Source organism: Cucurbita maxima, unplaced genomic scaffold (assembly GCF_002738345.1).
Source record: "Cucurbita maxima cultivar Rimu unplaced genomic scaffold, Cmax_1.0 Cma_Scf00026, whole genome shotgun sequence".
Taxonomy (NCBI): domain Eukaryota; kingdom Viridiplantae; phylum Streptophyta; class Magnoliopsida; order Cucurbitales; family Cucurbitaceae; genus Cucurbita; species Cucurbita maxima.
The window spans coordinates 2,926,872-2,954,429 of record NW_019272042.1 but is presented as its reverse complement, the minus strand read 5'-3'; the positions used below and the strand labels follow the sequence as shown (position 1 = coordinate 2,954,429).

The following is a 27,558-nucleotide window of genomic DNA, read 5'->3' as shown; positions in this document are numbered from 1 at the left end:
AAAAAAAAAAAAAAAAAAAAAAAAAGGTTGAGAGGGTTGAGAGCCATATGAGGAATAGAAAAAGTTGAAAATTTGGTGCTTCTTACACGAAGGAACTAGTGCACTTTATCAATGCCTCGACGGGTCTGCCAATGACATGAAGTTGGTCACATATTGTTTTGCAGGTATGGACATACTCAGCAACAAGTTTGGTGCTACATTTCATCAGCTGGAAGTCATCCTTGAGTCTCAGTTCACGGGCTTTCAAATGATGGATGAACATAGTCTCCAACGCGAGCCAAACATCACGTGAAGTAGAGAGATCAACGACAACAACAATGACTTCCTTGGTGAGAGAGGAAAGTAGGAGACAGCAAAGCTGTTGATCGGCTGCTTTCCACGCCAAATATTTGGTGTTGAGTGATGAGGAAGTTTCTGATACAAAACGAGGCGGTGAAACTATAGTTCCATCAACATAGCCTAGCATGTCATGAATCTCCAAGAGAGGGAGAAGTTGGTTTTTCCAAAGAAGATATAGGAAGAAAGTTTGATGGTGATTATATGAATTAGAGTGTGAAAAAAAGAAGATGAGAATAGAATTCATAACCAATAATATTTCATCAACCTCACATAGTGATAATTTGAAAATTAATAGAATGAACAAAAAAAAAAAAAGATTTTAACATTTTAATAGTATTAAAATATTATTATAAATTAAGGCTCGAAAGGTTAAGGAGGAATACTTAAGATCTTTGCACATAAGTGCACATGGGTTTAAACCCTTAAGGGAAAAATAACATTAAAATACTATAATAAATTTAGCAAGTTTGTTCGCGAGGTTAATGGAAATACTTAAATTTACAAAAAAGATGCGGTTCAAGTTATTTATAAATGAGAAATGGGAACAATCAACAGTACAATTTCAAATGATGCCCCAAGTCGATACTCCTTTGTGTAGCATAGCTCCCGAGCACCATCCAACCTCGACTAATACTTGAAAAAGAAAAGAAAAAAAGGGTGAGTATTGAGTAAACAACTGGTTTTACGAGTAAGTATCTACCAGTTTTACTATAGGCTTTAAGAAGTTTGAGCCTAGTCTCTATAGTTATTTGAGTAACTAGAGTGCCTCGAAGCTTCATATAGTATTTTAACTGATTCGGATCCACTCTAGGTTTGGAGATGATGGTTCACACTTTTTTTGGCGTTGCAGATCCCATCTCTAGGGTGAATTACTTTTATGTTCTTTGACTTAGGTAGTAGCTTGTTTTGCTTACACAGTGAATGATCGATGACTTGAGCTCAAGCGCTACATAATAAAAAAGATGGGGACAGTATGGTGTGAGCTGAATCTAAACATCATCTATGGAAGGTTAGCTAACGGACCCTCCCATAGGATCATAAAGTCACCATAGTTTGGGAGATGTGAAATCCGGTTCTGCTAGCTATTGGGTCAACCTATGTAGTCCAAGCCCCCCTTTCATGAATAGGTTTACAGCACAATGACCCTATTTAAGAGACCTCGATCCATTTCACATGGTTGAGGTACACACTACCCTTATCTCAAAGTAGAAAAGATAGTGGAGAGATCGATGACATTGTTCACACTACTTGTAGCCTAGGGTGCCATCATGGATGTCTACTAGGTTCTTAGGGGCGTTTAGGCAGTTTAATTGTCAATTATCATTTTCAGGATATTTAGAACTAACATCTTGACTAATCTATACTCTAGGTGCATGTAAGTCTAAACCTCTGATTGCTACTCACGACCCTAGAGTGCTCGGTCTAAAGGGAATGTACTGACCTGGGTCAATGTAACAACTCAGGCCCACTGCTAGCAGATAGTGTTTGCTTTGACTAATTGCGTATCGTAGTTAACCTCACAGTTTTAAAACGCATCTACTAGGGAAAAGTTTCCACACCCTTATCGTTCCCCTCTACAATTGATGTGGGATCTCACAGTCACCTTGAAACTGCCCTATTCTTAACTTAGTTCTTTTATGCATGATTTACTAAAAAATTATCTTATCGATCACATAGAGCATGATTTACATAATCTAAACGTTTGTACAAGTTTATTAGGGAAATACCCTATCAATCGCCAAAATCATTGAAAGCATAAACTAAATTATTCATGCTAACAGACAGAACAAACAAACAAGTTTAATGGAAAGATAACATCCATCAATTGCGTGGAGCACATATCACAATAGCCCATTCTCCTTTCTAACATAGTAAAAATATTTAAAATAACATTCCTCATAAAACTTATCATAGGAGTATTTTGGTAATTTCTTACATCTTACATACCTTACGTATCCATATTGCTGGACTCGTATTCTACTTATGCATGTTTTCTTCTCGCTTTGCAAAAATCCCTACACTTGTATAAAAATTGCTTGTTTATTTATAGAGATGAAACATACCTTTTTGAGTTTGCTTTTCTGCTTGTTAAAGGCTCCAAACTTCTTGAAAATTCACGGGTAGGTCCCTCACACACCTACATGTGCCTACGCGCCAGCAAGAGCCAACCCATGCACGTCTCCGAGTTGTTCTTGCAGGTCACAGATCAGGTCTCGGGTTGGATAATGCGATTGAGACAGATAGACGGGAAGGGTTGCCATTAAGGTCAACAGATCGAGTCATGGATCACACGTATCATGTGAGCGTTCAATCCCTATGCAACGCGTTTTATTACTAAATTTCACTGCGACCAATGAGAGATCGCCACACGTCACATGCATCACAATTTTTAACACATCAACTCGCGGGTTAATTGTTCAACTAGTTATTACAAGAAGAGAAATGACTTATTATACTATCCAACTTCTGGTCCCACATAAAATGTTGTATGCAATTGATATTATACTCAACATTTTTAGTAACGCTATGGTTTTTTAGTCAACACAAATTTTCTACTTATTTATAGGTGTAGGGTTTAATTGAGTTAAAGGTTGAATTCTTGGATTGAATTATTTTGAATGGACAATATTTTAATTTGGGTCCGGTTAAAAGTTTATTTGATTGTTTCGTTGTTTATGATAATCCTTTCCTCGACTTTCAAATAAAAAAATAGTAAAAAGTCGGGTCATTACAAATACAAGAAAACTGAAATAATAAGGCATTAATATTTCATCTTCTCTTTCTTTTTTCTAATTTCAGGTGTTTCCTACAATATGATCATATTAACTACGATTCTTGAAGTGTTTTTAAAATTGAAAACTATCTTCACCGATCAGCACGAGTCATTTTAATATATTTGGCTGTAACTCACCTATTTCTTAGAAAATTTCTCAAACAGTCACTCGAAATAGGATTGTTCCAAGCATGCACTTTCGAGTTTTGATGATTGAGCCACTGAAAAATAAAGTGCACCTTATTATCAACTTTTTAAGCATTGCTCATCATATCTTTAAAATCATTCTCATTCAGAAATAATCTCGGTTCATTCATGTACTTTTCTTTAATCTACGTGAAAAAAAAAACATGTTCGATAGTAATCTCACTAAATCTTCATTAAAGAAACATGAATTGTTGTGTTCTTTGAAATGGAAGCAAGGAATAATATCAATCTTTGCTTGTTCCACAAGGACAAAATAATTTGATGTCTTTTTTAAGCTATTCTATTATTATACATAATCATTTTTCCATTAGAAAACAAAATATTTTATCCCTTTAGAAAATTGAAAATTTGTACTATTTTTTATTTACCTTTGCCTTTTTATGCACCAAATATTAATTACACAATTGAATAAAACTCATTCAATAATTCTTTTTTTTCTCCCTTTCTTTGAAGAGTTGCTATCCAATTGCCCATTTTTCATTGAATTATCACTTGTTCTTAATTAATATTCTCCAAATTTGTCATATATATATATATATATATATATATAACATAGAAATATAAAGATAAAGGAGGAAAGCAAAGGGCCAAAAAAAGGTCCCAAAGATACCCTTTCCTCTCATCACAAGACATCCTCCCAACAAGCAACTTCAACCCCCCCCGTTTAATAAAAATGGGAGAAAAAAAATTAATTTTTCTCGAGAATATAGCTTAATCGATTGAACATTAATTATCGTTTCAATAGTCGATGTAACAGCCCAAGCCCACCGACAGCTGAAATTGTTCTCTTTAGACTTTCTCTTTCAAACTTTCCCTCAAGATTTTTTAGACTAGGGAGAGGTTTCCACATTTTTATAACATGTGTTTTGTTCTCCTTCGAGGCCTAACGTCCTCGCTAGCACTCGTTCCTTTCTTTGATCGATGTGGGACCCCCACCAAATCCACTCCCCCTTCGAGACCAGCATTTTTGTTGGCACATCACCACATATTCACCCTCTTTGGGGCTCAACATTACTTGGTGTCTAGCTCTGATATCATTTGTAATAGCCCAAACGCACCACTAGCAAATATTGTTCTCTTTGTGTTTTTCCTTTCAACATTCTTCTTAAGGTTTTTTAAAACGTATCTCCTAAGGAGAGGTTTCCACATCTTTATAAAAGGATGTTTGGTTCTCTTCCTCAACCGATATGGGATTTCATAGTCGATGATTTAACCCTCAATTTGTCATGGTTAAACTAAAACAACACTTATTTTATTTTTAAATATTTATAATTTATATCGTTCCGGGTCAAAATTATGCATTAATAGAACTTTAGTCTAGGTCTAATATGCTTCCGTGACATGTTTGGGCTATATAATATAGTAATAATAGCAAAATTTAGTTGCCATAAAATATTTTGTTTTTAGTTGCAAGATCTGAACTCCTTTTTCTTAAAGTTGTGAATACAAATGGTGGGTAATTGATCTAATATAAATATTTGTGCCTGATGACCATATTTAGAATAATTAAAACTCTACTCTATGTTGCAACTTTATAAAGATGAGAGTCTAAACTATATGTTATTTAACAAAAAGCTTCAAAATATAACGTGGTTAAGAAGTAATAAGTTCGATATGGTTAGGAATAATGACCTTCTATGTTGATATGATATTGTCAACTTTGAGCATAAGCTCTTATAATTTTGCTATTGATTTTGCCAATAGGCTTAATACCAATTGAGATTGTGTTCCTTATCTATACACCTAGGATCTTTTTCTTAATTAGCTAGGCTGTCACCGCAACGTCGTCCTCTATACAGAGGGTATTATTTTACTTGAAAAATAAGAGTAGCACGTGACTGGAGTATTTTAAGAAATAATCAGTGAATAACCACTATTGGGTCAGAAAATTTAATCACAATGCAATCATGTTTGGGACTTATCATTTCATAAAACATCGTTTTATGGCCTTGGTCTCACTTCCTTCGCATGGCTTATGTAAGCGCACATGGACCCCCAGTGATCTCGTATACATGCCCTTTGAACCTAGTCTAACATACACTCATGTTGTCAGTATACTACAGAGGGAAGAGAGCGCACATATTCATAGTGTACATAATATTGTATCATAGCATTGTAGTATACGCATTGGTACTAATCATAACAGAAAAATATCCCGATGCACGTGAACATACAATATGCATGGAGTTTTCATAGTTTAAAATCATTTTATGTATCTATAATGCAAGTTATATTTTTTGTTCGTTTCATATGTAACTTAATTAGTTTATGTCAGTTCATAATGGAGCGTATGATATGGTAGCACACTTTCATAACATAGCACAATCAACAATGGCATAATGTGTCATGATAATCCATTCTCACAATTACCACATAACATAACATAATATAATAAGCAAACATTAAACAATCAGAAGGCCCTTGCATGAGCCGTTCATACTTCAAGCAATTCATCCAATTAAATCAGTAGTGAAGCCACTTATGTGGGTAGTTGTTATAAAACATCTATCAACTACTAATAGTTGTGAATTAAACATAAAATAGTTGTGAACAAAACACCTACCAACTACTAATTAAATTCAATGATATTGTTCTATCATGATCTATCCTAGACTTCCATGGTATTTAGCGTTAACTGTCATCCTTACATGAGAGCTTTGCTGTTACCTGAAAAATATAATGTACCACGTGACTTGAGTATTTTAAGAAATACTTAGTAAGTCACCCCATTGTTGGGGTTAGTAATGCAATCACACACAATACATGATTGAGACCTATCTTTTAAAATCGTAATATGACCTTAGGCTCTTTCCAGTTCCGAGCAAAGTTAGATGCATGATACTTCTTCGCACACAACCCATGTACATGCACATGGACCCATCAAGTGGGCTCGTATATGTACCTCCTAGGTCTGACTTGTTCAGGCACAACCCATTACACATCACTGAACACTTAAAAAAAAGAGAGGTCCACATGATATCATAGCGAACAAAAATATCGAAGGTACATGTCTGTACTAGCATAACATAATGGGGAAGTATCCCGATACACATGACATAAATACATGTATGAGGTCTCATGATTTTCATTCATAACGTAACATTGATTTCATTTCCTTTCTCCTTTCATCCATTACATATTTCATATAAGCATCATGTGTACATGACAAACATCACAAAATCCATCACATAACTTTACATGATAAGACATAACATTACATACATGACATTTCATTTCATTCATAATATTATGTAATGGAAATCACATGCATACATGACAATACAAAGAGCATATAAACATCATATAGTTAATATGGCACACGCAAGAGTCACATGGCATGCACCAATATACATCAGTTAATTAACTAACTCTAACAGTAAAGTCACTTAGCTGGTTTTGACTGAAGTTACTAATTACTTGGTAACCGCCTCTAAAACTATATTCCAACGATTAATTCTCACATATATCAATTCATATGATATACTTAAGACATATTAATATCTTAACCTAACTAACCATGATGATTAATTCCAATATAAGCATAAAACTAGCTAAAATTGGACAGAGATGAGATATAATCTCCTTCCGGTCTTGTTTAGTAAGCAATGAAAAAGCTCTCCTCAGTTCCTCCTCATTTAAATAGGGATTCTCCAACTCATTTAGAGCGGGTTCCAAGGTCCTATAAATAAAAAAATATATATCTCTAATATATAATGACTCATAGTATCATTATGGCATTCTTGATATCTTGATTCAAGAATTCATTTCAATAAGTAGTGTTCTAGATTCATGTATTGTATTGTCATATCCAATTAAAGGTAGAGAAGACAAAAACAAGAAAACTTGTCCATATTTGGATGTTGGGTTATGCTCATGTCTAGACAATTCCTAACACTTAACTTAGCCTTCAAGGTTAATCCGACAGTAAGCTAAAGTCGGTACGATGATGTCCTTCCAACAGTTTTTAATCTAATTTCTTGAAATGAAAACACACAACATAAAAGAAATTATATCTTATTATACTTTCATATCAAATAAAGCTAAAAAATAGCTTCCAAAATATAATAAGCTTTTAATTTAATTTAGTATATATTAATGTATTATGGACTGCCATATAATCTTTAACCCTCTTGAAAGAAGCAATAAAAAGCATGTCTAACATAACCTATTGCTATGCTATGCTATGCTTTCATTTTTAAACCAAATCCACTTAACATGGCTCAACTTAAGCCAAACAAGGAACATCCTACTCGGTTAAATCAATGTTGGAACTTGTAATAAATAATAAAACAACACATTTTGACCTTTCACTTCATTTTCTTCATTTTATTGCATATTTTGTTCATATATTACCTAACTCAACCCATTCGAATTACCCAATTCAAATCTGGAAGGTTCATTGGATCGTTGGAATAGATTTGTTTTCGATTTGGGTTGAGTTGAATTTTTAACAAATTGAAAATTCAAGTCCGTTCATGAGTTGAAATTTCTTGAGTCGGGTCAATTTGATCAACTCGAGAATAGGGTTACATCTCAACCCAACTTTACCCTACTTGTAAGATTATTACGAAGATTAAGAGTATTTGGCGTTTGTCACTGATATTAGTGATAAGTTGTGACTTGTGAGTGTTTGATATTTGAATTTTATGAGATTTTAGTTATATATTATGGGTAAGTAGATTTTTTTAAATAACTAAAAAAACAACCCGACAATCTAACCAACTTAACTCAAAAATACAGAGTTCGGTTGAGTGAGATTGTGAACTCAACCAACCCGAATTTCGAGATAGTTCAAAAGATTTCTCAAACCAATTTATGCACACTCTACACCGATGAAGTTTGAAACTTTCATTAAAAGAATCAAATTTTTATTGTCTATACAATGACTTGACTTTCTAACATCTTAGACTGATATGATATCGTTAACATATGTATGTTTAAGTTATTTGAAGTAGAAAGTAGAAAACGGAAACTCGAACCTAGCGAATTTATACACTTTAATAGATATCATTCAAACAAAAAATAATAATTTTACCATCACAACATAGTGACATCAATTCCTTTAGTAATATTCTAATCTACAACTTGTTCAAGATTTATTAATTTTTATATTGTCTTGAAAATTTAAACTACAACTAGTTTATTTCTAGATTCTTACTCCAAACTTTATTGTAAATTTCCCTTTTATTAGGTCGTGAATGAGACTTTATAGGGATGTACGTATTATATTTTAATTCGGACCACAAATATAGTTTTAAACTATTATCCCTACGTAAATAATAACTTTATGGCACCATTTCTAATTTTATTTCTTTATTTTTTAGCCGCATCCTATGAACTAGATCACATAATTTATAGCATTATGATTCATTCAAAAAGGTGTTGGTAAACTAAATATTAGAAAATATAATTCTTATCAGTCTACCGTTAACAGATATTGTCCGTTTTGGCTCGTTACGTATCGTTGTCAGCCTCACAGTTATAAAACGTGTCTATTAGGGAGAGGTTTCCCCACCCTTATAAAGAATGTTTCGTTCTATTCTCGTAAAAATCTCACAATCCATCCCATTGGCACACCACTCAGTGTCTGGCTCTAAAACTATTAATCATAACCCAAGTTCACTGCTAGCAAATATTGACCATTTTTGCCCATTACATATAGCAGTCAGACTCATGGTTTTAAAACGTTCTATTAGGGGAGAGTTTTCTATACCTTTATAAGAAATGTTTCGTTTTCCTCTTCAATCGACATGAGATCTTACAATAATTTAATAGAATTAAACTAGATTTAATCATATTATATAAAAGATAATTTCATTTTTTTTTTCTTTTTCAAATTCATGGCATATGGTCTAACTTGGAAGCTACTCAAAGTGGCCCTTAGATCACTCTCTATAAAAGACAGGTGTATTCACATGGTTAGTGCAAAAGATGGTCTATGACATCCTACTAGTAATGCATGATGTAAGGCATCTCGACTAGGCGAGAGAAACATGATAGATACCCATCAGGACAACCTGCTCATGAGACATAGGGCAAGGTGTTAGCGTCACGATCGTACATTTTCAACCATACAACATCGTGATCTTGACATGCTCACGACCAGTTTTGAGGACAACTCAAGTCCCTTATATTGTTTTAGGGGTTCGGATCCAATGATTTGATTTTACATTTTCCCTTTTTGATTTTGTTTTTTCATATGTTATCCTATTTGTTCAAATCCTTCTATCTATATGAACCAAAAGATAAATTTATTTTGAATTAAACAATGATGAATGAGTGTGTTAGAATGATTTCTAAAAATCTTGTAGTTATTGCATGTCCCTTTGCAAGCCTTTGCTTTAGTCTTCCATGTGTATCATAGATTTAGTGTGAGTGCACCAAAAAAGAATAGTACATTTTGCCAACGAAATTCTCGTCTAGCCCAAGGTTGAAGACTTGACCTGAGCAATGATCAATCCAAAGATGAAAGACGAAATCAGGCATTTGTAAGTGAGGGTAATAGAAGTTACCGATCCAACTCCTCCAAGAGTGGTGGAGGTAATAGATTTGAAGGCAGAGGAGAGGAAACCGAGTCCTCCCAACAGAGAGATAGAACTCAATCACAAAAACCTCATAACCAAAACAGTCTCAACAAGGCTCCTTGTCCTACTACATATGTAAGGGGACCCAAAGAGAATCTGAATGCCCACAGAAGGCGACACTATATGCCTTCCAAGAAAAACTTAGAGTGAATTTGGTTAGGCTATGACCTAGGATGGAACACGTCCAGTTGTTCGAGTGCAGTAAAATCAAGAAAGACAATCAAAGGGTGAGGCCTCTAATGCTCCACACCAATTTAGACTCGAAGAGTCAAATCTGAGAAACCTAGAGACATGAATCTATTTCTAGACTGCCAAACCACTCTAGAGATCTAGAAGGCCACCATCTCAACTCTAAAAGACAATGGTGGCCTCCAAGTCCAATAGTAGTTGGTATAGTGTCCGAGGAACTTTCATTTCCTTCCCACTTTGGTACAGTATCGTTGAGTTAGGTGTGAGGCTAATTAGGGACGTGTGACTCAGTGGTTTGTTAGATTACTCTGCTCGGTGGATCCTTCCTGTAGTTAGGCGTTGATCATGCGGGTAGTCAATAGCGTTACTCTACACAGATGATTCTTCTTGTGGGTGGGTGTTGATCATGCGGGTAGTTATTGGAGCTAGCACATAACAAGGGGTCAAGCCTGCCCCCAACCTTGGGTGACTACATGGCCTGTGGAATGGGTTCACCAGCTAATCTCCCATGGATGACCTTCAGTCACACTCACCATGTTATCCTCACCTAATACATAATTCTTTGAGGTAGGGCCTCATCTTCAGATAATGATTACCCGTGCATAGGCTTGGCTAGCCACGCAAGACTGTGCACAACAAGAACAATACATCTAGAGCCTAGAGTAAAACCATAGGTCACCTATTAGATTATGAATGCGACGAGAGCCTACAAATTGGTTGTTTACTAAGTATATTTATATACTCATCCATTTTTTCCTTTCTTTCTTTAGGTGTTCATTGGTTGTCAGTTGAGGTGGAAGAGTTCGTGAGTTATGTGGTCACAGAAAATGTCATTCCAAAGCGTCAATACGCCTTTGTGTTTAAGTCTTTTGTATTTTATTTTGTAATGGTATCTCAAACCCATTTTTCTCTTTTATAATAAATTTGAATAGCAATCTCAATCCAAATTTCAAAATCTCGAAATTTAGATCCTAACAAGAAAACCTAGTGGTCAGGTTTGATTTTCTCGAGCGATTTATGCACACCTTCGGAGGTTACCCATTAATGGTATGAAAGAAATTTTCTCGAGTTGTTTACGCACACCTTCGAATTCATTTAGTTGATGAAAGTTTGTGCAAGTTCTTGCAGTTTATTAAAGTATAGGTGTTTTGTGGGTTAGGTTGGAACATGTTTTAGACCCAACCCAATCATTTAAATTGTAGATGGTTCAATTCAAACATCTCTTATTAATAAAATAAACTCAATCCAACGTAACTATTAATTTTTGGGTTGGGTTCGTTGAGGTTGTTCAAGTCATTTATTAATTTTTTTTAATCTAAGTAAAAGATTAGTTAGCACAACGACTACTTTACTTATTTTCAGATATGTAATTAAAATTTATAACTCAATTTCAATATATATAAAATAGTTTAATTATAAAATTATAAAATTAATAAAAATAAAATAAATACTTATATGTATATATATAATTATATCGGAAACAAATATTGTATATTTTAAAATTAACTATCTGTTTATTTAGTTTAACCCAATCAGTGAACTCATAAACAACCATTCCATAAAATTTTCATTTATTTGAGACCAACCTAACCTAAATATGTTCATAATTCAACCCAAACCTATGGGTTGGATTGAGTTGATCGAGTTTTTGAAGTTATCGAATTTTTTTGAATACCCATATCTTAAATAATATATTAATGAATTAAGATATTAATGAATTAAGACAACGTATGAACATCAAAAATAATAATAATAATAATAATAATACATCCCTCAAAATTTTATCAATAGGGGAGAAAAAACTAAGTAAGAAAAAAAGCTTACCAAAGAAATCATTTTGCACGAAAAGCCGATCAATTAGAACACCGTGCTAAATTACTAGCACTAAGAACGTAATAAAATGCACAAACATTCATTTAGATGATCGAAGACTATTGGTTAATCAATCTATTTTTGGTTGTTTAAGATTATGTTTGTTTTCGTTGTCTAAAACAAAAAAACAAGTTATGAAACAAAGTTTTTAGGATCTAAATTTGAAATTTAACTAAATTTTTCAAAATGGATAAAGGATTTGGGGGATATAAATGCAGTTGTTTAAAACTAGGTTTGAATTACATACTTAATAAGGCAGACATTTTTGTATGTAAAATATATAGCTAAGTAGTTGTATACTTAGTTGTGAGAAGGAGGATGAGTCCTAGCATGTTCATAATCTGAACTGAAAACGCCATTGTTTCCTTTAACTTTCTTGTGATCATTCTTTAATTCTTCCAATCTCTTCACCTGCTTCCTTCTCCTCTTGTATCTTGTTCTTTTGGATCTTACACTTTCTCTCTCTTCACCTGCCTTTGAAGCTGATAGCTTCATGCATTCTATTGCTGGTTCATCCCATGAAAGAGCTATCTTCCCCAATCTTCCCTAAAACATGATAACAAAAACAAAAACTGGGTTATCTTCAACATAAACTGATTTCTAATGGTTCGCTTGAACCCATTTGTTGCGGTCACGGTCTAGGATGTTCGATTTGACCCATTTGGTCCTAACGGACCAAGTCCACCGCTAGTAAATATTGTCTGTTTTGGTCTATTATGCATTGCAGTCAACCTCACAGTTTTAAAATACATTTGTTAGGGAGAGGTTTCCACACCCTTACAAGGAATGTTTCGTTTCCCTCTTCAACCGACGTGGAATCTCAAAATCCACCATCTTGAAGACCCATCGTTATGGCTAGCCGACAACTCAATGTTGGACTCTTATACCATTTGTAACAGCTCATGCCCACTACTAACAAATATTGTCCGTTTTGACTTTACGTATCGTCAGTAGTCTCACGGTTTTAAAATGTGTTGGCTAGGAAGAGATTTCCACATCTTATAAGAAATGCTTTGTTTCTCTCTACAACGGATGTGAGATCTCACAATCCACCCTCTTGGGGACCCATCGTTCTCGTTGGTACATAACCCAGTTTCAATACCATTTGTAATAGCCCGAGCCCACCACTAGCAAATATTATCCGTTTTAGCCCATTACGTATCGTTGTCAGCCTTCAAGATTTTTTAACCCGTCTACTAGGAAGAAGTTTCAACACCCTTGTAAGAAAAGTTCCCTTCTCCAACCAATATGGGATCTCACTCCACCCTCTCTTGGGGACCCATCATCCTCACTAGCACATCATTCAGTGTATGACTCTGATACTATTTGTAACAGTCCAAGCCCAACACTAGCAAATATTATCCGCTTTGGCTTATTACATACCACCGTCAATCTCACGGTTCTAAAACGCGTCTGCTAGGGAGAAGTTTCCACAACCCTTATAAGGAATGTTTCGTTCTCCTCTCCAACCGACATGAGATCTCACATAATCAGTCAGTTCGTTCTCTACAAACCTTCCAAAACAATGGAGATCTCTAATCGAACAAATTGAACGATCGACTTCATCGATTACATTGAACAACAAAACCAACACCCACCAACCCATAATAGCAAATTCATAGTTTTTGCATAGTTTAGGTACCAACCTTAATAGGAGCTTGAAATTTCTTCTGAAATTTGATATCACCTAATTGAAGAGTCCGTGAATGGCATGCTTGAAACGAAATGCAAACAAGAAATAGAAGAAGATAGAAAGAGATTGACATATTATTATGAGATAAAGAAGGCAATGGCTTGGAAATTATAGATCTCCTCAGAAACTGCATAGAAACCCACAAGATATTTCTTCTAGATAAGAGAAGAAATTAGTGGAATCAAGATAAGCAATATTTTGTTGATTTGTGTTGGAGTTAGGGTTTGTTGCGTGCTCCCCTTCACCTTTATGCATTGGAATGCATAATTTTGGTATTAATATATGAAGGGAAGAGTCATAATATATTATTTTGGTAGCAAAAAGTAAGACATTTTTCCCTTTAAACAAGGTTTCTTCAACATCAAACCATGCATCGTCCTTGGTGAAGATATCCCCCCATGTCTCTTCTCCTTGTTAGTTTATGAAATTTTAACTTTCCAATGAGAATTTTAAGAGTTTGTTTTGTTCAACTTATTAGTTGCACTTAATGGGGTTCCTTCTTTTTTGTCTCTTTCGATCGTTTCTCGAGAAAATTGATGGAACAATAAATAATTGTTTTGTTGCATTTGAAAATTCTTCTAGTTTCAAAATCTTATGTATTTTTTTGCCGTTATGATATGGGTGTGGTGGAGGAGTTGACAACTACTTCAGGTAGCAAACACGAGAAAGTTTGAGGGATCGAGAATCGGTGATCAAGAGACTTAGGACTGATATTCATGGTTGATTGGTCAACCTGATCATAAAAATGTCAATCTGCAAATCGAATGGAGTTTTCAGTTTTCCAAAAATTCAACTAAAAAAAGTCTTTAACTTCTTAGTTTGGGTTGTGTAGTCTAAGTTGGTCGGATTATCGAGTCTTATGAACACTTTTGTCTTCTGAACTACATATTTGAGCATTGCTGAATGTGGTCTAGTCGGATTATCGAGTCATATGAACACTCTTGTCTTCTGAACTATATATTTGAGCATTGCTGAATTAGTAAGACCACTTCCATTCAAGTGATCTTTAATATATAATTATGGCTCGAGCTTGGGGTATAATAGACTCTAGAAACAAGTTTAATAAATTAACTTGTAGCTATCTCAATTAATTAATTTTGTTTTCACTTCCATTATTAAATTTTAGAACTATCATTGAATTTTTATAGAACATGGTCCACTCACGTACACATGGATTCATTAGCCAAGCTCGCATACATGCAAGAATGGGCCTAACTTGGTCTACAGAAAAGAAAAGACAGACATGATATCATGACGTACATAGATATCGAAAATACGCATATATACTAACATAACATAATGGGGAAATATCCTAATGCACATGACATACACATATGCATGAGGTCCCCATGATTTACATTCATGGCATAATATTAACATTCTTCTCTTTCTCTTTTCATCCATGACATAGTACGTATATGCATAATGTATACATGATAGTCATCACATAATCTATCATATAGTTTTACATGACATGACATGACATACATAGTACTTCATTTCTTTTACAAAATGGCATAATGTATATCAAATGCATACATAGCATGACATCATATGTAATTACATAGAACAAATAAAATAATATGGTGCATGCAGGGGTCACATGAGAGGTTCGATTATGTCATTTGAAATTTAAGTCAATCTAAGTCAATTTATGTGAGCCTATGACATCAGTTTCAAGTTTCAACTTTTACAAAAACAATTTCTCTAATGTACAATGGTTCATGTGTCGGACTTCATGCAAACATTAGAGTTTTGCATGAGTAGAGTCTTGGATGAGAAAGTCTTGTATTAGGGAAGACTTTGATGTGTCAATCGAGAGAGTTCACTACTAAAAATTAGTTGACGACTCTCTAGTAATGTGTATAATCATAATCGTGAGGAAGCGGCTCTCTTACTTGCCAACTACTCGATACCCATGTTGACCAGTGTTAATCTAGACGAGTTCACTATCATAAAATAGTTAAAGGTCTTCAAATAGTCTCGATAGTTTGATAAAATGACATTGTATGCGTCACGAACATAACTCTAATACAAATGTAGATCTTGGCTTCGGAAACAAATCATTAAAGGTTAATTGAAAATTCTCTGATAGTCTCCGTATTGTATAATCGAAAGGAGAGTGACCCAGTAGCTTAATTACAATAATACTATACGAACCCTTGTCCATCTCGGCAAATTCATTGCTAAGGGTTAGTTTAACCTAGACTTCATTATCATAAAGATTTGGCATGGTATGCTTAAGTTCCATATGGAACTTTTATTAATGGGTTGCGGATCAAAGCTTTAATAGAATTCGATCTGGTTTTCTGCCGCGGCGGTGTTTTCTGTGTGCGCATGGTCTCCGGCGTTTGGATCTGCGTTCAACGGCCGAACTCATAAGGTTGTCTTTTCTCCTCCCTTTCAGTTATTGATAATTTCTCTGTTGATCATTCTTGGAAAACATTTCAGAGCTCTTCTTTTGTTCGATTCACACATCTTAATATCCCCTTTTGTATATGTTTGTGCACGTAATTTTTTCGATAGATCCCAATCTGCTGGAAATCTTTACTCTACTGTCTCTGTTCTTTACTTTCTTCATAGCACGCTATTATGCTAAGTATACAAAATTCCAAGCGTGTTGGTTCTAGGGTTTATAACACATCGCAACTCCCAAATTTGATTAGGCAGAGAAATCATGTTGAAGATTAGCCATACATCTTAACAACTTATATGAAATTTCCAAGTAATCCACATTAGTCTAGTCGTACAGAACAGTGACATGAAGGTGATAAACTATACTGGCAAGGAAGATGAGCATAGTTTCTAAGGCATGTGGGCTACCTTGGAGAAGGAGCTATTTCCGATTCAGAGAGAATTCTTGTAGACATGATACGAGTTTGTGGGGAAGTGCTTTGATGGACTGGTAGACACTCCTTAAGCTCTCTCAAAACATGACTTATGTCTGGCCTTTGAAGTACAGTTGATTGAGTGCATGACATGGCAAGTTCTATGATTTTCCAGGCTGAATTGTGGTTGAATTGTCCTCCTAACTTGAAATCAACAATTTGTTGAATGTCTCCTGTTTGGATCATTGGTTCCACCCAGTTTAATATGTGAAAATTCCCACCAGAAGTTTTTGTTATTGCAGGCTGTCCAGTGACCAGCTCAAGCAAGATAATGCCAAGGCTATAGATATCACTTTGCTTATTTACATTACCACACCCTTGAGCTCTGTGTAAAAAGCACATAAAACATAGAATCAAGTGACTAAAACAATAAAAAACCAAAATCTTATTTAAGTTAAGAGTTAATTAGGTCTCTTGTTTTACTTACCCAAGGTCGAGATATCCTGGTGTACCAGCTAGACGAGTAAAAGGTTGAGATTCATTTTCAGTTGCAAAAGCTCTAGATAATCCAAAATCAGCTATTTTGGCTGTCATTCTCTTGTCTAATAATATTTTGCAGGTTTTAAATCTCTATGGATAATTGGAGGTTTGCAACCATTGTGTAGATACTCCAATCCTGTAAAATGGCATACGAGAGTAAGTGAGTTCGTTTTTTTTTTTAAATATTGTCTTTAATGCTTTTGATAAAGACAATAGACCTCTGTATATCTCTATAATGATATAGTATTTGTCCACTTCGAATAAAAATTCTCATGGATTTGCCTTAGATTACCAAAAGATCTCATCCCGATAAGGATATTGCCCTATACAAGAAAGAAAGAAAAGAAAATATATGTTCTAATTTAGTTTACTAACCCTGTGATACATCCACTGCAATTTGAAGTCTTCCAATCCAACTAAGAGTATCGGTGTTTGAATTTGTATTTTGGTTTTCTGCATGAAAAACATATAACAAGCTCAGCTCATTGATACCTGGAGCCATTTAGAAATTTCAGTGAGTGATTCTGAGTAGAGAAATATCAATACTTAAGTGTTGCTGTAAACTTCCATTGGCCATATATTCATAAATGAGCGCCTTGTGTTGACCTTCATCACAGTATCCAAGTAGGCAAACCAAGTTGCGATGATGAAGAACCATCAGAAGTTTTGCCTGCATTTCAAGTGGGATGATTTCAGTTGACTTCATCACTTGTTGGCCATCATATTGAATGGTAAAGATGGGTAAAAAAACAAGCAATACTTATCTGCTAGCTAGACTCCAACTTTTTGCAGCCCAACCTGCCCACACGACAGAAGAAAAAAAAATTTTAAAAATTATATGCACCTCTATTCGAAACTCTTTATTGCCTTGTTGTGACGTTGCTGAAAGCATCTTCACTGCAACTGTAGTTTGATCCTTCAGAGAACCAAGATAAACTTTCCCAAATCCTCCTTCTCCAAGAACCACCCCAAAGTTTTCAGTAATACCCACAACCTCTTCGTAGCTATACTGTCTACCCTTCAATTTTAGTGGATCCTCTTGTTTTGATTCGATTGAGTTCTCTAAGGAAATAAGAATCAAATTTTCAACAAGAAGATAACAGCATTTAAAGGCGTACATTATAAAGTATTGTAATCAATATAAGAAATCAAAGAAGAACATACCTTTGGGTTTTCTTGTACAGATTATAGTGACTCCCAATAGGATTACAACAAAGACAAGGGCCGCTATAACAGAGAAAAGAATAGGAATTTCCAACTCTTTTTTGTGGTTGCATGGAGGTGACCAACAGAGTCCTGGATTGCCTTCCATACTGAATAAAGGAAAAAGAAAACCAAATTAACCAGAGAAAGAAAGGTGTAGTTTTGTATTGACTTTAACTTTTCAAAAGACGAAGTGACCTTAAAATTAAGGTTCCATCCTTTGACTTTTGAAGAAGAGTGTCAGGTACGACGCCGGTGAGTTTATTCCCACTTAAATTTCTGGAAGGAGAAGTACTAACAATCGTTAACACATTGTATTATTTTAGGATAAGATGTTCTTAATAATACTAAATGTATTCTATTATATTGACAGATTTCTTGTGATGAGATGTTATACAGAAGTCGCAGCTGTGGCAATAGCACCAAGAATTCTGGTACTGCCCCCTCCAACTCATTGTAGGATAGATCTCTGAGAAACAAGAACTCAATTAAAACACCTTCATAATATTATGGCTTAATCTTTCAAAGCAAAAACGAAGATCAGAAAAGAAAAATACTTACAAATAGTTGATGGCAGTGAGCATGGAGAAGGAGGATGGGATATCTCCAGTTAAGTTGCTTCTGCTCAGGTTACTGCAAAAGTAGATTGGGAATTGTTTTGAATACATCACATAGTGGAATTAGTGAATTGCTGAAGGAGAGGAGAGGCTTTTGGTTGAGAAATTATACAGTGAAATGATTCTTGCCCATGGTTGGACATTGTTGCAATTCAAACCCTCCCATGAGAACTCTGGTGGGCTACAAGGATCACCTTCCCAATTTCTACTAAGCTTGTAATGTTGCTTGATATCACTTATTGCGTTCACTGTGAGTAGTATTAGTTGAAGATGTATTGGTAATATTCGAGGGTAAGAAGAAGAAGAAGAAAGAAGAGAACTTACAATCCTGCAAGAAGGTAAATGGATTTGGAGTGTCCATGGCGTACAAAATCTCGTACCCGTTGAGGATGGGAGGGAGGCTAGAGATGGATGTAACAGAAATGGAAAATTTAACCTGCTGGCCGTAATTCACATCTAAGCCTTTTGTGCAAACTGTGTGTGGTTTGAGATATTGGAGTTGAATGGACTGTGTGATGGTTTGGACATCGTTGAACACAATCTTCATATCCCGAAACTTCCCGGCTTCATGCTTCTCGATCTCCGCAAAATGAAAGCAAACATATAATCTATAACTTCTATAGGCTGTCCCTAATCCAAGTGGAAAACTTGAACCGTTGGCACGACACGCTGTCTGTAACATCAACATTGGCAACTTGTATGGATCATCATCGTTATCATTAGTATTATTGCTCCCAGCAATTACAGCTTTTGTGGTCACTAAGCTCGTATTGTTTTGGCAATTGTAACCGCTCCAGATCCGATCATACACATCGTTCGGGTATCTGCAAGCATGAATTACCATTACCTACAATAATACATGAAAAAAACTGACAAATTCTTCTTTCTTTTGCAGAAAAAATAGTTGCAGGACATGATGCATTCAAGTATGGTTCATAAAGCAACGAATGTGAAGCCTAATTACGTGATTTGGTTGGTGCCTCCGACATCGAATCGGTTCATAAGGACCAAGAATTTTGCAGCGTCAATGGGATCAAGTCGATAAAGAGAGACGTCGAGAGGTCGTAATATCAAAGCGGAAATGTAGGGAACTCCAGAATTTGTGTTAACCAAACAGACGTCGATGTAATCCGAGGAAGGATCAGGGAGGGTAATAGCCTCCATACATAGGCTGTCAAGCTTCACTGTTCCCCACAAGTTGACGCCGAGGTGAAGGTCAAAAGTGGGGATGGAGTTTAACCCATCATAATTGCCATACACAAAGGAAGCTCTGATGAGATATTTAGTCATTTTGGGTGCCTCTGTTTTTAGACGGTAGCAGTTCCTTGTGCCATTTGGAAAGCTTCTTAAGCTCCAGTATATAGGTCCCCAACGTGGACGAAATTCTGCTAATATTTGGTTGCTCATTCCGGATCCTATCATATCTTTGTCTGTTTTATAAACCAACCCATCCCATTCGTTTACCATATCTTCGAATCCGCCGCAGTCGATACTAATGAAACCTATCATTTCAAAATTCAAACAATTACAAACTTTGATTTCTTTCTTAAAACTACTTACACATTCTCGAGTTTAAGGATCGCTCAAGATCCATTGAAGCATTACCATTTTGAAAATTAATATGAGTTTTAGATATTATCTACATTCCAAATTTATTTAACGCTTCTTATCCGCTCTCTCGTATTTAAGAGTTAGGTGGGATTTAAAAAAATATATATTTTGAAATACGTTAGACTCGCTTCACAAAAATTGAAACAAAAATCGAGATAGAAAATAAAATAATCGAGATAGAGAATAAAATATGAGATCAACAATATTATCAGTCTTAAGTCCAAAATATAGCAATTCCAAGAAGATCACTTTATGAATATTTTATCACAAAACATTACTTTTATGTCCCTTTGACTTTTCTCAAAAGCAGTTGTAAGTTAATTTTCAAGTAGTGTTTCATTAACCAATCAGAAAGTGCTTTTAAACCAAAGTATAATAATAATAATAATAATAATAATAATAATAATAATAATAATAATAATAATAATAATAATAATAATAATAATAATAAGGGTATATTTAAAAGTAATTTTTTATATAATAAAATTATCAAAATGATTAATTTGTGAGTGATTTATTGAATATTTGGTTCTATACTTTTTAAAAATGATTTTCTATCTATAAGGTGATCTTGTATCATTAAAGATTTGAAAATGATTTTAGACTACTATTTTAAGCTTAACTTATTATAATTATAATTAGTTATTTTATTATTTAATTATATACTTAATAAAGATTTTGATTTAAATAAAATGTTTTTTTTTAATGATTAGTGTTTGTTTTCAAAAATTATTTTAGAATAAAAATTAAAAAATTAAAAAATAAAACTATAAAAAAAAAAAAAAAAAAATGAAAGGCCGGAGATTGCGAGGGACAAATTTTAGACTGGACAAAAAAAAAACTAAATGGGAGAATTTTGATAGAGAGAGTGAAAATTTTGATAAAAGGCATAAATAAATAAATTTTGGTACATGAAAGTGATGAATAAGAATGGAAGGGTATTCTATTCTATAAAGCCAAAATGGCACACATCAATCAAAATTGCCTATCAAAAACACAACTTTTTCCTAATGCATTTTGTATTTAAAATATTATAATCATCTGACACGTGTCAGTAATTAACTATGAGCGAACCATAGTTAGTGCCAATGGTTACTAACGGTGGGCACGACCCCAAGAGAAATAAAGATAGCATGAGAATATCTAAATCATTTTAGTATATCCTTAAAAAAAGAACGAGCTACTTCCATCAACCTCCCTTCCAATCTTGTAGGAATGTATATATATATATATAGGTCTTCTTCAATCGATATCCAATGGTTGGCTCAAAGCGATGACTTAGGAGTCTTCCGACTTAGAAAAATCTTATCATGTTTTTGTCTGATTCGCTTTCTGCATATGTACTACATTCATACTAATAAAACCTGTAATTTTGAGATTTAAAACAATTACTAAACTTCTTGGTGTTTGATATATTTAATTTTTTAAAAATAGAAAACAAAAATAAAATGGTTATTAAATAAAATCAAAGATTTTATTGAATAAGGTTGTTTTTTTTTTTTATATAAATTTTGATCTTATCTTATACGATCCTTACATGAAAGTGATGAATAATACTAAGGAATGGTAGAAAAATCGAGGTCGTTAATAGTTGCAGATGAAGGTTGTCGCTTGTAAAATTTGGTTTCAATTGTTTAATAATAATGTAGGTCGAGCAACATTAAACTTCCCCCAACAAAAACGGTACTAATTCCATCAAGCTCAATTTGACACGGTACGAAGACTATTTGGGCAACGAACATAGACTCAACTCCAAAATTGACCTTTCAATCTTTCATTAATGTTTCAATGTCAAATGTTGAATAAGTTGTATGGGCCTTCTTCTTGCTCATGCCAACTCCCAAAGAAGTTATTTCAAAGTGATGAAAACGTTCTGATCTAACCTAAAGGCTACAACATAAATGAGAATGTGACTGTCCTAACTTCATTTCCATGGTCTTCATCATGTTGTTATCCGTACAAGGTTTTCTTACCTTTACCTGTAAAAGAAATAGCACGTGGCTTGAATATTTAAAGAAATACAAAATAAATAACCCCTCTATTTGAATCGAGAAATGCAATCACATGCAACCATGGTAGGACCTATCTTTTTATAAATTTATTGTGGGCTTGTACTCTACTCTCCATTATGGGTGAAGTTAGTTGTATAGTAAGACCCATGACCCATGCATGTGCACATGGACCTACCAAGCGGGCTTGTGTACATCCTCTTTCGGCATACCCTTCGGCTAGTGCACGCTCACGTTGCTAGAGTTCTTATGAGACATGCATTCGTATACTGGGAAAGGAATGAACTTTTCATTCTTGTAGCGCAAGCATTGAAAACCGTTTTAATTTTATTAAGAATTAAAATAAAGCAATTAATATGCGAGCAAAACCGTTACCTTTATACAAACGGTAAGTTGCAAGTAAAAGTTCTTCGACAAAGTTTTTCTCATTAAGACTCAACAAAAGATCAAAACTTGTGGGACCCTAAAAGAATCACTAACCAACTTCCCTCAATATTTGTTGGTTAGAAATGAGACTCACATAATAGTATGCACAAGTTCTCATGACTTTGTTTTGGCCTTCTGCAAAAGAATTATGGAGTCCTTGAACAGCCTCCCCTTTAATTAAGGTTCAATTCTTTCTATGGAGCCTTCGAACAAAATACACCATTTATTTGACACTTTAGACTATACTTTCGAGACTCACAATTCTTTATTCTTGAGAATTCTATTGACATGGCTAAGTTAAGGGCATGATTCTAATACCATGTCAGGAACCACGACCCTCCACAATGGTATGATATTGTCCACTTTGAGAAAAAGCTCTCATGGCTATACTTTGGGATTCCCAAAAAGCCGTGTACCAATGAAGATGTATTCCTTGCATATAAACCTATAATCATTCCCTAAATTAGCTAATGTGGGACTCTCTCCCAACAACATTCAACAATCTTCCTCTTGAACAAATTACACTATAGAGCCTCCCTCGAGGCCTATGGGGCCCTCAAATAGTGTCCCCTTAATCGAGGCTCAGAGCCAAACTTAGCTATGTGAATAGAATTCTAAAATGTCGAACAAAAAAGTTGTGAGGCTCAAAAGTGTAGTCAAAAGTGGCTCAAATGTCGAGCAAATGGTGTAGTTTGTTCGAGGACTCTAGAGAAGAAGTCGAGCCTCGATTAAGGGAGAAGCTATTCGAGGGCTTCATAGGCCTCGGGAGAGACTATGTAGTGTACTTTGTTTAGGAAGAAGATTGTTGAGGATTATTGAAAGAGAATTCTGCATTGGCTAATTTAGAGAATGGGTAAAGCATATTTGCATATTTTTAAAATCTTTTCCTCAAGAAATTCATTATTCCCGCGATAATTTTTTTTTTTTTTCCATTGTTTTATTTTAAAAGAAAATAAATCCAACCAAACAAGAACTATGAAGTCTAAAGGGGTAAATTTGCTACATAAATTTTGATTTAAAAATCTTGAATATCCTAATAAAAATAATAATACTGAAAACGATAATTTTTTAAAGTTTAATTTTCAATATTACAACACATACTTTTTAATTTAAATATTAAAATATATACAATTAAATACAAACATCACCATTTTAAATATAATACTTTAAATATACATATATACACGCACTGTACAAAAAAAATAAATAATTAAATAATTTAAAAAAAAAATAATAAAAAAAATAAAGATAAAAACAGGAGAGGAACATGGCAAGAATTTAATCTCTAGCTGTCCCTCGTTTACTATCGAAGATTATTGAGACGAATAGTCCGACATTATTTACTTAATAGGAAAATCATGTGTTTGTAAGTAAGAAGCATTGTTCAGTGCTATTAGGATTTTTTGGAGAACCAAAAACAAAGTCATAAGAGTCTATGTTAAAAGTGAACAATATCATATCATTGTCAAGATTTGTTATTCTGAATATGGTATTAGAGACGTACCTTAACTTATTCATGTCAATAGAATTCTTGAGTATCAAACAAATAAATTGTGAGCCTCAATTAACGAGAGGTTGTTCGAGAGGTCCAAAGAAAATCTCCCGTGTTGAACAAAGAAGTTGTGAATCTCGATAGTGTAGTCAAAGGTGACTCAAGTGTCGAATAAATGATGTCCTTCATCTGAGAGCTCCAAAGGAGGCATCGGAGGAGGCTCTGAACAAAGAGTGTACTTTGTTCGAGAGCTCCAGAGAAGGCCTTAAGAGAGACCCTGAACAAAGGGTGTACTTTGTGTTGGCTTTTTCACATTAATCTCAAATTAATTAATTAATTAATTGATGTTTTGATGATAACAAACTTACCTTCAATTATTAACAATTCTCAGTATTTTGTTTACAGAGTAAGGTTGGGAATAACGATTGCAACGTCTTTTTTGGTTCACTCAAATTAGAGATAAAACGAAAGAGTTCCAGTCTAAACAAGATACCCGGCGTGATGATGTGGCGGCAAAATTGACATCATAGATCAATCGAATTCAAAACAAGATACCTGAATTGATGATGTGGTGACAAAATTAACATCATGAACCAGTGGCAAAATTGACATCATAAATCAATCGAAGTATGACATTTATGATGGAGGATTTGAATTATAAAATCATTTCAATTACATTTATAATTATTTTAATTAGATTTATAAAAATTTTCAATTAGGTATTAACATTTTTTTTTATTATATTATATTTTTAATATATATATATATATAATATATATATAATGAATTTAAAATATTTTTAATATTTATTTAAAATAATATAAGAATTATAAAATCATTTCAATTACATTTATAATGATTTCAATTAAATTTATAAAATTACTCACATTATTTTCATTAACATTTTTTTAATTATATTATTACATTTAAATATGTTATATATATATAATAAAAATGAATTTAAAATGTTTTTAATATTTATTTAAAATAATATATATATATATATATATAAATGAAACATGTGGTCTATAATTTTTTACGATAAATTTAAAAATAAATAAATATTATTTTTCGCGTCCACGTTTTAGTGGTCCGTATCAATTTCTATTTTTACAATTTGATTACTATTTAAACTATCCTCTCTTAGTACTTTAAAAAAAAATAAAACACAGATCAAAAAAAATTTTGAAACCCTACGGGGGTTGCTCTCTCGAAAGCTTTCAAAAGCTTCCAATTCTATTTCTTTTCTTTTTTATCTTATTATTGAGAGAGTTGTCTATTGTATTATGAGGAAAATTGTAGAGAGAAAAATTGTAGAGTTGTACATTGTATTATGAGAAAATTGTAAATCTATTACTCCAGAGAGTTGTGGTGTGTTTCTATAAGATTTCAGACAATTGTATCGTTTGATCCTGAGCCGTGGAAAGGATTGAGTTTGCTCTTGAACTCGCAAAAAGAGCGGTGTACCGATTTGATCCTGAGCCGTGGAAATGATTGAGTTTGCTCTTGAACTCGTAAAAGGAGCAGTGTAGTGGTTGAGCTCTGATCCGAGGAAAGAGTGAGAAAGTTTTATTCAAATTCACAAGAGGCGATTGTGGAGTTGACCGAACCACTCTAAAACTAAGTTGTTATATTTTCTAACCCTTTCCTTACTTCTTCTTATTATTATTATTATTATTATTTTTTTTTTCATGTTATAAATTTTATTGTTATTAAAAAATAATAATAATAATTACATTGTTGAAACCCTATTTGTAACGTATTAAAAAAAAAAAAAACTCAGCCCATTATAGGGGTCTTGAAGGTCCTCCACAGAATTCCTGCAAAAGAAGGAAGGGTGAGAGAGAAGGATTGAGAGAAAGTTTGAGAGAGAAAATTGAAAGGAGTCTTTCGTCGAAGAATCGCCGACGGAATCCATTTCCTACTAAGACCAGCACTCTAGAGTTCTTTTTGGAGTGAAGTGAGAATTCGTGTTGAGATTTCCTCCTCTTTCGTCAAGATTAGAAGGAAAACCCGCAAGGGAAGATCCGTCGCTAATTTTGGTGAAGAAATCGGATGAAACTCGAGATCTAAGAATTTTTCCAAGAACTGAGGAGAGAGAAGTCATCGGCGTGCCACGTGTCAAACATCTAGAGGGCCGCGTGCGCCAATCACCTTCAGACATGCGTCGAACGCCGCCTGGGAAAACGCGGCTCCAACCTCCTTGCGACACGCGTCCACGGCAACACAACCCGACCAGCGACTGCAGAAAACCCTGGGCGCGTGGTACTCGCGCGTGGAACCCGCAAGTTGTTGTACCCCGACGCGTGGCTGGCGCGTGTAAACTTATTTTCGACCCGTTCGACTTCTTTTTTCCCTATTTTTCCCCTGATTCCAATCCTAAACCCATTTATATGAATAGGACCTAATTGAGGAAAAATTACCATCTTCCGATACGCCAAGTGTGTAGAAACGCTGCGTAAGGGCACGCGCCATCCAGGTAAGTCACCACACGGAATTTTAGGAAGTAATACTTGTACGAATCGCTTGGAATGCATGCATGCTAGTTTGAATACCTTAGGTTGTAGCTTTCCGTTAATGATCGTAGGTAATAAATTATTGGAAGTAAGATGTAAGTTGTGATTTGTTATGAGAGTTACTTGGGTACTGCTAATATGCTTTTAGATTCCCACTTATTATGCCTATATATATGTTCATGCTGAATGGAGGATGGGAAATTGCGAACTCTGCGCTCCGGGAGTTCATGGATGTTATCACCACGTTGAGCTTGTATGTTTACTTTGCATGAAATGTGTTTGATGATTTTGGATCATAGTTATGTACGTACTCAGTTAATTTTTATGACTCGCGAATATGAATAAGTCTAGGGACTCTTGGTTAGAGTAACCAGGTACTAAGGTATTAGATCTAATCCTTTCCCTAGTAGAGCAACAGACCACCACGGTGTATGAAGCCCACTAGGATACCCTTAGGCTACTGGTGTGTGATTGGTGTCATAGCTTCGTGGGGAAACAGGGGGTTCTTGATCAGAATCCGCCTATTCTTAGCCGTTTTAGCATGGGAAACGTGTGCCCACGTCGTATAGACCATTTAGCTGGATGGGTTAAGGGGGATAGCTCTCCCCGACCAGGGGGACTGTCATGGGCCTAGGGGGTTGCAGCTCACTTCCTAGGTA

At 34.4% G+C, this 27,558-nt stretch overlaps 3 long non-coding RNA genes and 1 pseudogene across 3 annotated transcripts; 3 read left to right on the top strand and 1 right to left on the bottom strand.

Moving 5' to 3' along the window:
• The first annotated feature begins 15,877 nt into the window (after positions 1 to 15,877).
• Positions 15,878 to 20,361, top strand: LOC111499338. Its single transcript, XR_002720921.1, has 2 exons — positions 15,878 to 16,040; positions 19,741 to 20,361. It is a non-coding gene; the product is annotated as an uncharacterized LOC111499338 (long non-coding RNA).
• Positions 16,290 to 20,380, bottom strand: LOC111499212 (annotated as a pseudogene).
• LOC111499339 lies at positions 17,091 to 18,662 on the top strand. The gene is made up of 2 exons (XR_002720922.1): positions 17,091 to 17,181; positions 18,602 to 18,662. It is a non-coding gene; the product is annotated as an uncharacterized LOC111499339 (long non-coding RNA).
• A 5,954-nt stretch (positions 20,381 to 26,334) lies between the features above and the next one.
• Positions 26,335 to 27,392, top strand: LOC111499345. The gene is made up of 2 exons (XR_002720929.1): positions 26,335 to 26,702; positions 26,785 to 27,392. It is a non-coding gene; the product is annotated as an uncharacterized LOC111499345 (long non-coding RNA).
• Positions 27,393 to 27,558: the final 166 nt, after the last annotated feature.